Genomic DNA, 13,607 nt, shown 5'->3' with positions numbered 1-13,607 from the left:
CCTTGCCCCGCAAGTCATCCGGCGGCCACGAGGTGCAGGCTGGACGCGCCGGATCGGTCGTGAGGTGAAGCAGCCGACCCGGTCGCGAGCCAGATTGGGCACGCCGCACCGGGCCAGACGCGCCGCGCAGCAGCGCCATACTGCAGTGTTGCTGGTGCTGCTCCGTGAGCGCGGCGCACGGCGAGGTTTCTCTCTGGCTTGGTGAAGAAAGAAGGGGAGGGGCCGGTTTTGTTTTGCCCCTCCTCTTTCCTCCTATTTCATATTTTACCTATACACAGACATTAATAAATTTAATAAAGCACCCTTTGCATCCTAAAATCATCGCTAGTTACATTTTCTTTTCTTTCAGATTTATTCTCTCTAAATTTTAAAATTTGTAATTAAAAAAATTCTAGCTCCTTTATACATCCGTTGAAATGTATTTACTTTATACATCCCCAAATATATATTTACTTTTCGATGAGTACACTAACGGCATGGATGACCTCGGCCACGGCCATTCGCGGGGATCCATGGTTGTTCTTACTGGTGGTGGGTTTGTCTGGCGTCTTCTCGGTGGAGAGAAGGTCGAATCTGACGGTTACAGTGATTGGCATGTCCGTTACACCTTACATACTTGTCGTGGGCCGCGGCGCTTGTTGTATCTTCCATCGCAAGCCCGGTCGATCGTGCGCACTGCTGCGACGAAGGAGAGGGGAATGCTGCCTTCGAGGAAGAAAGAAGCATGGTAATTACATTTGCCCCTCCACTTTTCTTACATTTACTTGTTTGGTCATATACAATGTAAAATAAATTTATGAAAACAGCCTCCTTGCTTCCCAAATCAGATAAAATCATGATCCTTATTATTTTTTTAATTTTAAAAATTTTATATTATTATTTCTCTTATTTTTAAAATTTATATTTTTAACACACTACAAACGCAAATGCTCACATACACGCACATACACTCAACCCTACAAACGCATGCACGCACACCCTACCCCCTATGAGCACCTTCGAAAAAACTAAGCCGGTACAACACCTTGAGATTGACAAAGTCCCCACAGACGTCTTCGTAGTCGACGAAAACGTCTCCTCCCACTACACCACACCATAAGGCCTCAAATAAACTTATTCCTAACCCATTTTATACCTTATTGAATTGTGTTTACTTTATTTATAACATATTGTTATTTCCAAACTTTTTTTATTAAATAAAGGTTTGAAAAAAATGAAGGTATCTAGAAAAGAGTTAAGGAAATGACACAATATGCTTTGTTGATTGCATCAACTGAAGGAAATATGCCCTAGAGGCAATAATAAAGTTATTATTTATTTCCTTATATCATGATAAATTTTTATTATTCATTCTAGAATTGTATTAACCGGAAACATAATACATGTGTGAATACATAGACAAACAGAGTGTCACTAGTATGCTTCTACTTGACTAGCTCGTTGATCAAAGATGGTTATGTTTCCTAGCCATAGACATAAGTTGTCATTTGATTAACGGGATTACATCATTAGAAGAATGATGTGATTGACTTGACCCATTCCGTTAGCTTAGCACTTGATCGTTTAGTATTCTGCTATTGCTTTCTTCATGACTTATACATGTTCCTATGACTATGAGATTATGCAACTCCCGTTTACCGGGGGAACACTTTGTGTGCTACCAAATGTCACAACGTAACTGGGTGAATATAAAGGTGCTCTACAGGTGTCTCCGAAGGTACTTGTTGGGTTGGCGTATTTCGAGATTAGGATTTGTCACTCCCTTTGTCGGAGAGGTAACTCTGGGCCCACTCGGTAATGCACATCACTATAAGCCTTGCAAGCATTGTAACTAATGAGTTAGTTGCGGGATGATGTATTATGGAACGAGTAAAGAGACTTGCCGGTAACGATATTGAACTAGGTATTGAGATACCGACGATCAAATCTCGGGCAAGTAACATACCGATGACAAAGGGAACAACGTATGTTGTTATGCGGTTTGACCGATAAAGATCTTCGTAGAATATGTGGGAGCCAATATGAGCATCCAGGTTCCGCTATTGGTTATTGACCGGAGACGTGTCTCGGTCATGTCTACATAGTTCTCGAACCTATAGGGTCCGCATGCTTAAAATTCGGTGGCGATCAGTATTATGAGTTTTTGTGTTTTGATGTACCGAAGGTAGTTCGGAGTCCCGGATATGATCACGGACATGACGAGGAGTCTCGAAATGATCGAGACGTAAAGATCGATATATTGGACGACTATGTTTGGACACCGGAAGGGTTCGGGCGTATACCGGAGTACCGGGGGGTTACCGGAAACCCCCGGGGAGTTAATTGGGCCTCATGGGCCTTAGTGGGAGAAGAGGAGGGGCGGCCGCCTCCTCCCCCTGGTCCTTTATATACGGGGGCAGGGAGGCACCTCTAAACACAACAATTGATCTCTTGATCTCTTAGCCGTGTGCGGTGCCCCCCTCCACCATATTCCACCTCGGTCATATCGTAGCGGTGCTTAGGCAAAGCCCTGCGTCGGTAGCAACATCCTCACCGTCATCACGTCGTCGTGCTGACGGAACTCTCCCTCAAAGCTCGGCTGGATCGCAGTTCGAGGGATGTCATCGAGTTGAACGTGTGCTAAACTCGGAGGTGCCGTACGTTCGGTACTTGGATCGGTCGGATCGTGAAGACGTTCGACTACATCAACCGCGTTGTGCTAACGCTTCCGCTTTCGGTCTACGAGGGTACGTGGACACACTCTCCCCTCTCGTTGCTATGCATCACCATGATCCTGTGTATGCGTAGGAAATTTTTTGAAATTACTACGTTCCCCAACAGTGGCATCCGAGCCAGGTTTTATGCGTAGATGTTATATGCACGAGTAGAACACAAGTGAGTTGTGGGTGATACAAGTCATACTGCTTACCAGCATGTCATACTTTGGTTCGGCGGTATTGTTGGATGAAGCGGCCCGGACCGACATTACGCATACGCTTACGCGAGACTGGTTCTACCGATGTGCTTTGCACACAGGTGGCTGGCGGGTGTCAGTTTCTCCAACTTTAGTTGAACCGAGTGTGGCTATGCCCGGTCCTTGAGAAGGTTAAAATAGCACCAACTTGACGAACTATCGTTGTGGTTTTGATGCGTAGGTAAGAACGGTTCTTGCTCAGCCCGTAGCAGCCACGTAAAACATGCAACAACAAAGTAGAGGACGTCTAACTTGTTTTTGCAGGACATGTTGTGATGTGATATGGTCAAGACATGATACTATATTTTATTGTATGAGATGATCATGTTTTGTAACGAAGTTATTGGCAACTGGCAGGAGCCATATGGTTGTCGCTTTATTGTATGCAATGCAATCGCCCTGTAATTGCTTTACTTTATCACTAAGCGGTAGCGATAGTCGTAGAAGCAATAGTTGGCGAGACGACAACGATGCTACGATGGAGATCAAGGTGTCGCGCCGGTTACGATGGTGATCATGACGGTGCTTCGGAGATGGAGATCACAAGCACAAGATGATGATGGCCATATCATATCACTTATATTTATTGCATGTGATGTTTATCTTTTATGCATCTTATTTTGCTTTGATGGACGGTAGCATTATAAGATGATCTCTCACTAAATTTCAAGATAAAAGTGTTCTCCCTGAGTATGCACCGTTGCCAAAGTTCGTCGTGCCGAGACACCACGTGATGATCGGGTGTAATAAGCTCAACGTTCATCTACAACGAGTGCAAGCCAGTTTTGCACATGCAGAATACTCGGGTTAAACTTGACGAGCCTAGCATATGCAGATATGGCCTCGGAACACTGAGACCGAAAGGTCGAGCGTGAATCATATAGTAGATATGATCAACATAGTGATGTTCACCATTGAAAACTACTCCATTTCACGTGATGATCGGTTATGGTTTAGTTGATTTGGATCACGTGATCACTTAGATGATTAGAGGGATGTCTGTCTGAGTGGGAGTTCTTAAGTAATATGATTAATTGAACTTAAATTTATCATGAACTTAGTACCTGATAGTATTTTGCTTGTCTATGTTGTTGTAGATAGATGGCCCATGCTGTTGTTTCATTGAATTTTAATGCGTTCCTTGAGAAAGCAAAGTTGAAAGATGATGGTAGCAATTACACGGACTGGGTCCGTAACTTGAGGATTATCCTCATTGCTGCACAGAAGAATTACGTCCTGGAAGCACCGCTAGGTGCCAGACCTGCTGCAGGAGCAACACCAGATGTTATGAATGTCTGGCAGAGCAAAGATGATGACTACTCGATAGTTCAGTGTGCCATGCTTTACGGCTTAGAACCGGGACTTCAACGACGTTTTGAACGTCATGGAGCATATGAGATGTTCCAGGAGTTGAAGTTAATATTTCAAGCAAATGCCCGGATTGAGAGATATGAAGTCTCCAATAAGTTCTACAGCTGCAAGATGGAGGAGAATAGTTCTGTCAGTGAGCATATACTCAGAATGTCTGGGTATAACAATCACTTGATTCAACTGGGAGTTAATCTTCCGGATGATAGCGTCATTGACAGAATTCTTCGATCACTGCCACCAAGCTACAAGAGCTTCGTGATGAACTATAACATGCAAGGGATGGATAAGACGATTCCCGAGCTCTTCACAATGCTAAAGGCTGCGGAGGTAGAAATCAAGAAGGAGCATCAAGTGTTGATGGTCAACAAGACCACCAGTTTCAAGAAAAAGGGCAAAGGGAAGAAGAAGGGGAATTTCAAGAAGAACGGCAAACAAGTTGCTGCTCAGGAGAAGAAACCCAAGTCTGGACCTAAGCCTGAGACTGAGTGCTTCTACTGCAAGCAGACTGGTCACTGGAAGCGGAACTGCCCCAAGTATTTGGCAGATAAGAAGGATGGCAAGGTGAACAAAGGTATATGTGATATACATGTTATTGATGTGTACCTTACTAGAGCTCGCAGTAGCACCTGGGTATTTGATACTGGTTCTGTTGCTAATATTTGCAACTCGAAACAGGGACTACGGATTAAGCGAAGACTGGCTAAGGACAAGGTGACGATGCGCATGGGAAATGGTTCCAAAGTCGATGTGATCGCCGTCGGCACGCTACCTCTACATCTACCTTCAGGATTAGTTTTAGACCTGAATAATTGTTATTTGGTGCCAGCGTTAAGCATGAACATTATATCTGGATCTTATTTGATGCGAGACGGTTATTCATTTAAATCTGAGAATAATGGTTGTTCTATTTATATGAGTAATATCTTTTATGGTCATGCACCCTTGAAGAGTGGTCTATTTGTATTGAATCTCGATAGTAGTGATACACATATTCATAATGTTGAAGCCAAAAGATGCAGAGTTGATAATGATAGTGCAACTTATTTCTGGCACTGTCGTTTGGGTCATATTGGTGTAAAGCGCATGAAGAAACTCCATACTGATGGACTTTTGGAATCACTTGATTATCACTTGGTACTTGCGAACCGTGCCTTATGGGCAAGATGACTAAAACGTCGTTCTCCGGAACTATGGAGCGAGCAACTGATTTGTTGGAGATCATACATACTGATGTATGTGGTCCAATGAATGTTGAGGCTCGTGGCGGGTATCGTTATTTTCTCACCTTCACAGATGATTTAAGCAGATATGAGTATATCTACTTAATGAAACATAAGTCTGAAACATTTGAAAAGTTCAAAGAATTTCAGAGTGAAGTTGAAAATCATCGTAACAAGAAAATAAAGTTTCTACGATCTGATCGTGGAGGAGAATATTTGAGTTACGAGTTTGGTCTACATTTGCAACAATGCGGAATAGTTTCGCAACTCACACCACCCGGAACACCATAGCGTAATGGTGTGTCCGAACGTCGTAATCGTACTTTACTAGATATGGTGCGATCTATGATGTCTCTTACTGATTTACCGCTATCGTTTTGGGGTTATGCTCTAGAGACGGCTGCATTCACGTTAAATAGGGCACCATCTAAATCCGTTGAGACGACTCCTTATGAACTATGGTTTGGCAAGAAACCAAAATTGTCGTTTCTTAAAGTTTGGGGCTGCGATGCTTATGTGAAAAAGCTTCAACCTGATAAGCTCGAACCCAAATCGGAGAAATGTGTCTTCATAGGATACCCAAAGGAGATTGTTGGGTACACCTTCTATCACAGATCCGAAGGCAAGACATTCGTTGCTAAGAATGGATCCTTTCTAGAGAAGGAGTTTCTCTCGAAAGAAGTGAGTGCGAGGAAGGTAGAACTTGATGAGGTAATTGTACCTGCTCCCTTATTGGAAAGTAGTTCTTCACAGAAACCGGTTCCTGTGACGACTACACCAATTAGTGAGGAAGCTAATGATGATGATCATGAAACTTCAGATCAAGTTACTACCGAACCTCGTAGGTCAACCAGAGTAAGATCCGCACCAGAGTGGTATGGTAACCCTGTTCTGGAAGTCATGTTACTAGACCATGACGAACCTACGAAGGAAGCGATGATGAGCCCAGATTCCGCAAAATGGCTTGAGGCCATGAAATCTGAGATGGGATCCATGTATGAGAACAAAGTGTGGACTTTGGTTGACTTGCCCGATGATCGGCAAGCCATCGAGAATAAATGGATCTTCAAGAAGAAGACAGACGCTGACGGTAATGTTACTGTCTACAAAGCTCGACTTGTTGCAAAAGGTTTTCGACAAGTTCAAGGAGTTGACTACGATGAGACCTTCTCACCCGTAGCGATGCTTAAGTCCGTCCGAATCATGTTAGCAATTGCCGCATTTTATGATTATGAAATTTGGCAAATGGATGTAAAGACTGCATTCCTGAATGGATTTCTGGAAGAAGAGTTGTATATGATGCAACCTGAAGGTTTTATCGATCCAAAGGGTACTAACAAAGTGTGCAAGCTCCAGCGATCCATTTATGGACTGGTGCAAGCATCTCGGAGTTGGAATAAACGTTTTGATAGTGTGATCAAAGCATATGGGTTTATACAGACTTTTGGAGAAGCCTGTATTTACAAGAAAGTGAGTGGGAGCTCTGTAGCATTTCTGATATTATATGTGGATGACATATTGTTGATTGGAAATGATATAGAATTTCTGGATAGCATAAAGGGATATTTGAACAAGAGTTTTTCAATGAAGGACCTCGGTGAAGCTGCTTATATATTGGGTATCAAGATCTATAGAGATAGATCAAGACGCTTAATTGGACTTTCACAAAGTACATACCTTGACAAAGTTTTGAAGAAGTTCAAAATGGATCAAGCAAAGAAAGGGTTCTTGCCTGTGTTACAAGGTGTGAAGTTGAGTAAGACTCAATGCCCGACCACTGCAGAAGATAGAGAGAAAATGAAAGATGTTCCCTATGCTTCAGCCATAGGCTCTATCATGTATGCAATGTTGTGTACCAGACCTGATGTGTGCCTTGCTATTAGTTTAGCAGGGAGGTACCAAAGTAATCCATGGGTGGATCACTGGACAGCGGTCAAGAACATCCTGAAATACCTGGAAAGGACTAAGGATGTGTTTCTCGTTTATGGAGGTGACAAAGAGCTCATCGTAAATGGTTACGTTGATGCAAGCTTTGACACTGATCCGGACGATTCTGAATCGCAAACCGGATACGTGTTTATATTGAACGGTGGAGCTGTCAGTTGGAGCAGTTCTAAACAAAGCGTCGTGGCGGGATCTACATGTGAAGCGGAGTACATAGCTGCTTCGGAAGCAGCAAATGAAGGAGTCTGGATGAAGGAGTTCATATCCGATCTAGGTGTCATACCTAGTGCATCGGGTCCAATGAAAATCTTTTGTGACAATAGTGGTGCAATTGCCTTGGCAAAGGAATCCAGATTTCACAAGAGAACCAAGCACATCAAGAGACGCTTCAACTCCATCCGGGATCAAGTCCAGGTGGGAGACATAGAGATTTGCAAGATACATACGGATCTGAATGTTGCAGACCCGTTGACTAAGCCTCTTCCACGAGCAAAACATGATCAGCACCAAGGCTCCATGGGTGTTAGAATCATTACTGTGTAATCTAGATTATTGACTCTAGTGCAAGTGGGAGACTGAAGGAAATATGGCCTAGAGGCAATAATAAAGTTATTATTTATTTCCTTATATCATGATAAATGTTTATTATTCACGCTAGAATTGTATTAACCGGAAACGTAATACATGTGTGAATACATAGACAAACAGAGTGTCACTAGTATGCCTCTACTTGACTAGCTCATTCATCAAAGATGGTTATGTTTCCTAGCCATAGACATGAGTTGTCATTTGATTAACGGGATCACATCATTAGGAGAATGATGTGATTGACTTGACCCATTTCGTTAGCTTAGCACTTGATCGTTTAGTATTCTGCTATTGCTTTCTTCATGACTTATACATGTTCCTATGACTATGAGATTATGCAACTCCCGTTTACCGGAGGAACACTTTGTGTGCTACCAAACGTCACAACGTAACTGGGTGATTATAAAGGTGCTCTACAGGTGTCTCTGAAGGTACTTGTTGGGTTGGCGTATTTCGAGATTAGGATTTGTCACTCCGATTGTCGGAGAGGTAACTCTGGGCCCACTCGGTAATGCACATCACTATAAGCCTTGCAAGCATTGTAACTAATGAGTTAGTTGCGGGATGATGTATTACGGAACGATTAAAGAGACTTGCCAGTAACGAGATTGAACTAGGTATTGAGATACCGACGATCAAATCTCGGGCAAGTAACATACCGATGACAAAGGGAACAACGTATGTTGTTATGCGGTTTGACCGATAAAGATCTTCATAGAATATGTGGGAGCCAATATGAGCATCCAGGTTCCGCTATTGGTTATTGACCGGAGACATGTCTCAGTCATGTCTACATAGTTCTCGAACCCGTAGGGTCCGCACACTTAAAGTTCGGTGACGATCGGTATTATGAGTTTTTGTGTTTTGATGTACCGAAGGTAGTTCGGAGTACCGGATATGATCACGGACATGACGAGGAGTCTCGTAATGGTCGAGACGTAAAGATCGATATATTGGACGACTATGTTTGGACACCGGAAGGGTTCCGAAAGGTTTCGGGCGCATACCGGAGTACCGGGGGGTTACCGGAACCCCCCGGGGAGTTAATTGGGCCTCATGGGCCTTAGTGGGAGAAGAGGAAGGGCGGCCAAGGGTAGCCGCGTGCCCCCTCCCCCTCTAGTCCGAATTGGACAAGGAGGGGGCGGCGCCCCCCTTTCCTTCTCTTCCTCTCTCCCTTCCTTTCCCCCTCCTACTCCAACTAGGAAAAGAGGGAGTCCTACTCCGGGTGGGAGTAGGACTCCTCCCTGGCGCGCCCTCCTCCTAGTCGGCCGCCTCCTCCCCCTGGTCCTTTATACACGGGGGCATAGCCGTGTGCGGTGCCCCCCTCCACCATATTCCACCTCGGTCATATCGTAGCGGTGCTTAGGCGAAGCCCTGCGTCGGTAGCAACATCATCACCGTCATCACGCCGTCGTGCTGACGGAACTCTCCCTCAAAGCTCAGCTAGATCGAAGTTCGAGGGACGTCATCGAGTTGAATGTGTGCTGAACTCGGAGGTGCCGTACGTTCGGTACTTGGATCGGTCGGATCGTGAAGACGTACGACTACATCAACCGCGTTGTGCTAACGCTTCCGCTTTCGGTCTATGAGGGTACGTGGACACACTCTCCCCTCTCGTTTCTATGCATCACGATGATCCTGTGTGTGCGTATGAAATTTTTTGAAATTACTACGTTCCCCAACATCAACTACAGAGCGACTTGACACGTCGCACCATCATAGCATTCCTTGGCCTCTTCTAGTGTAACCCCCCCCCCCTCCTCTCCTCCCCCCGTCTACACGCTCTCATCCTTCATGCTTTATAGCTCACTTCCTCTTCTCCTTCTCTACATTCTTTTGTGTGCCTCTCTGGTGCCCTCTTTGTGTGATCCCTACGAAGATCCTCCTTCATCTCTCGTGCTTTTACTTGGTGGTTCTTCCTCCTACATTGCTTCTTTGACTCTGCCTATTGGTGTTCTCCAATTTCATTGCTATAGATGAAGTCATGGGGAAGCTTGACTTGGATAATGGAAGGGGTGGCTAGATTCATCGTCACTTGCCCCGAGGCGGCGAAGTTAGGGATAAAAATGTTGACGGTGAAAGGTTAGTGATTATGGGGGTTGATGTTGTGTATGTTCATTCGACATGTTACAAGCTCTTTTGGGTATGCTGCATACACATGTGTGTGATGATTCTTTGGTGTCATCTACCAATAACATGAACGTTGTGTTTATGTAGCACAAGTGTTTTTTGCGATGTTGCAAACTTTGGCTTTCTATGTTGCACATGTGTGATACTTTTTCTCGACAATGGCTACGACCAATGGGGATAAGTTCATACTTCAAAATTATTGTTGCAAGGACGTATTTGAAATGTTGCAACATTTTATATTTTTTTTATATGCCTTGTGGATTTATTCAAGTTTCCGATCATGTTGCATAAACATGAGGAAATGTTGTGTGTAAGGTTTTCTATAATGATCAAACGGTCTAGATCTTACATTTAAGTGTGATCGGGCGACCGGGGAGGTGGACGATCAGGGGCTTGCCCCACATGGCACTGACTAAGTGTTGTCCAAAGATTAAGGCAACATTGTGTGTCAAAAAATATTGAAGGTGCCCCAAAATAGGAATACAAGAATAGGTGAAGGTGTTTTCTCAAAATGCTTCCAAAACTCTAATTACTAAGAAGGTGCAAGATATAAAACAGTACGAACTAGAACAACAATTAAAAGCTCTCCAATGCGCGTCAAAACGTTTTGAAGAGGTTTCAAGAAATGGCAGGAGATTAAGAAACATGTTTTGAGGTGTATTCTCGTATGCTTCCAAAATCTGTTTATTGAGGTGAGGTTAAAATACCTATAAAAAAAATTTAGCCGAAATGCAAAAAGAGCAAGAACTTAAAAGCAAGCCCATAACAAAATTGTTCAAAGGGGCATGCTTGGTGCTCAAACATTGCTACAACTAATTCTAGACAAGTTGAGGTTGCCACAAAAAGTGTGGCGGATAAAATGTCTATTGTAAGTATGGCAATATTTGGCCAAAAAATGAGCTTGCGACATTTGAACCATATACGAAGAAAATGTGGCAAGCCAAATATGTGGTAGTGGAACAAACGTATGCCTAAGATATTGTGGCAAAACTGAAGTTAGGTTTGGCAACTTTATATTTACATATGTTAGAAGTACAAACATTTAGGATAGAGATAGAATTAGTTTATAAACATCATGTCTTGTCTTGTACTCCAAACCTCTTCCCAGGTTGTACTCCTATATATACCCCACATGAGGGTCAGATCAAAACAACAACATACAAACACAATTATTCTATCATCCTGCAATTTCTACATGGTATTAGAGCGGTTTGTCCAACGACGTCGATCTTAGGACCTTCCACCACTTCCGCAGCTCGCCGCCCCCCAGGGAGATTAATCTCCTCTCCCCAGGGGCGCGGTATCCGATATGATCAAAGATTAGATCGGTTTTATAGATTAGATCAATTCCTTAGATTAGATCAACTTCAGTTTTCGAAATTCCAATAGATCGTATTTTCCTTAGCATACAAATAAATCCATTGACCCTCCCTATCCGAGAAAAAATTTCATAGATGGGTGCTAGAATTTTGTCTATTTTGGACCAAGACCAATAGCAGTTTTAGAAATTTTTAATAAATCCTAGAGGCCCACGCAGCCCATTCGTGCAAGGCAAGAGGTGAAACTAAAGTTTAGTCTCACATTGCTAGTTTAGAGGGAGTTGGACCTCTTTATAAGGGAGGTTATTTCCTCACATGTATGAGGATGAGAACAAGAGGGACATCCACGCGCGCTCCTCTGCCGCCGCCCGCCTCGCCCCGCCTCGTCGCGACGGGATGCGACGCGACGTGACGCGGGTTGTGGGAATGAGCCGAGCCAATGTCTAAATTTCTGTAGTGGACGTTGAACTACTTCTTCCTCTCGCCACCGGTTCCTGTCGCTGAGCTACTGTTGTCTTCCTCATCCCGGCTTGCGGCGTTCACCGTGAGTCGGGACAGTAGGCCTCGGAAACCGCACCTCTTAGTCCTGTACGGGAGAAGGCTGATAAGGTTTTTGGGGAGCGCTCTGCGCGACTACTGACTCCTTCGTCACGGACGCCCCAAACTCCGACGACTTCTTCCCCAACGTCGACAACCTCCTCGATTACATGGCTGGCGACGATGTCAACCCAAGTCTGGCGCTTCTGCTGCTGTTGTCCCATACATGTTCTTCCTCTTTCTGTTAGAGGCTTTGCTACAGTTCCTTGTTCTAGTGTTTGCCCTAGATATGTTAGGCTCTATTTCATATATGCAACTTGCTATACTATCTGATCTAGATATGTTTAGTTACAGTTCATATATAAAGATGCTATTTATATTTTCTTTGTCAAATCGCATGACTTGTTTTATCAGTCATGTTTTATCTAGTATATTTGTTAATAAAATTATTGGATAAATTGCTCATATTTTCAACAATGAGTCCAGGCGCATCTTCCTCGGCAGATTGCAGTGCCAGTGCACGGCACGCTTCGAGCCGGCGTCCATCAGCGGACGCCACGCGTGCATCCGGATGGCGGCAAGACTGGCTACTCGCCTGATCCGCATCAGCAACCACGCGGGCGCATGGCGGCAGCAATCCGATCAGGCGCATAGCAAGCACACCGAGTCCCGATCCAATCGGAACCAGGGGCTGCTCCGATCTGAGGTGCTCCCGTGCACGAGTCCATGACGCTCATGCTATGCAAAGCTACGATGGGACCTCCGCGGTGGTTCAGCTTCACACGACAATTATGCGGCTCTGCACCGGTTCGTCATCGACACCCCGTACCGCATCGACATGACGTCGTCAATGCGCGTACTACAGACCGACGACGCCTGCACCAACACCGAGCTACATCATCTTCTGCATGCATCGACCGCCGTCGTCGATCTGTACTGCACGGTCCGACTACACCAGGCTACGAGCCAACATACTTCTTCGGCAAGGCGACACTTCGTCGCTTGGGGGGGGCGCCTTCAAGCAACGCATCATCGTCGACACGTCCCTGCAACGCCATCGCCGGCACTTCATCGCCAAGGTCTTTATGAACGTGGTCTTCATCATCATCAACACACTGCCGCCACCTTGTCCACAAGATGGACACCTAGCGTCCTGTGACAAACTTTTCTGCAAGAAGCGACCTCGATGACGATAATGACCGCGTCACGATGACGGCATCGACCACGTCATCCACGACGGCAAGACTGCATCGACACGGCGTCACTATAGTGACGACCCTACACGGCCACACGGTTCTGACAAAAACGATGTGTGCTCGATGGGCTTCCTCCGGTCTTGGCAAAACTGGTGGACTCATCACCGACGACACCCTCTGACATCCGCAAGGTGCATCGTCCACGTCTGCAGCTCCGTCATAGCGCATTTTTTTTGCGCCTCCGGCTTTGTGCGGCTTCATCATCCACGATGACCACACCATCGATCACGACTACCTCAACCATGTCTACCTCGACCACGGTTACATCACCATGATTGACTACCTCGAC

This window comes from Aegilops tauschii, chromosome 3, assembly GCF_002575655.3.
Source record: "Aegilops tauschii subsp. strangulata cultivar AL8/78 chromosome 3, Aet v6.0, whole genome shotgun sequence".
Classification (NCBI taxonomy): Eukaryota; Viridiplantae; Streptophyta; class Magnoliopsida; order Poales; family Poaceae; genus Aegilops; species Aegilops tauschii.
Note: the sequence above shows the minus strand (reverse complement) of the source record.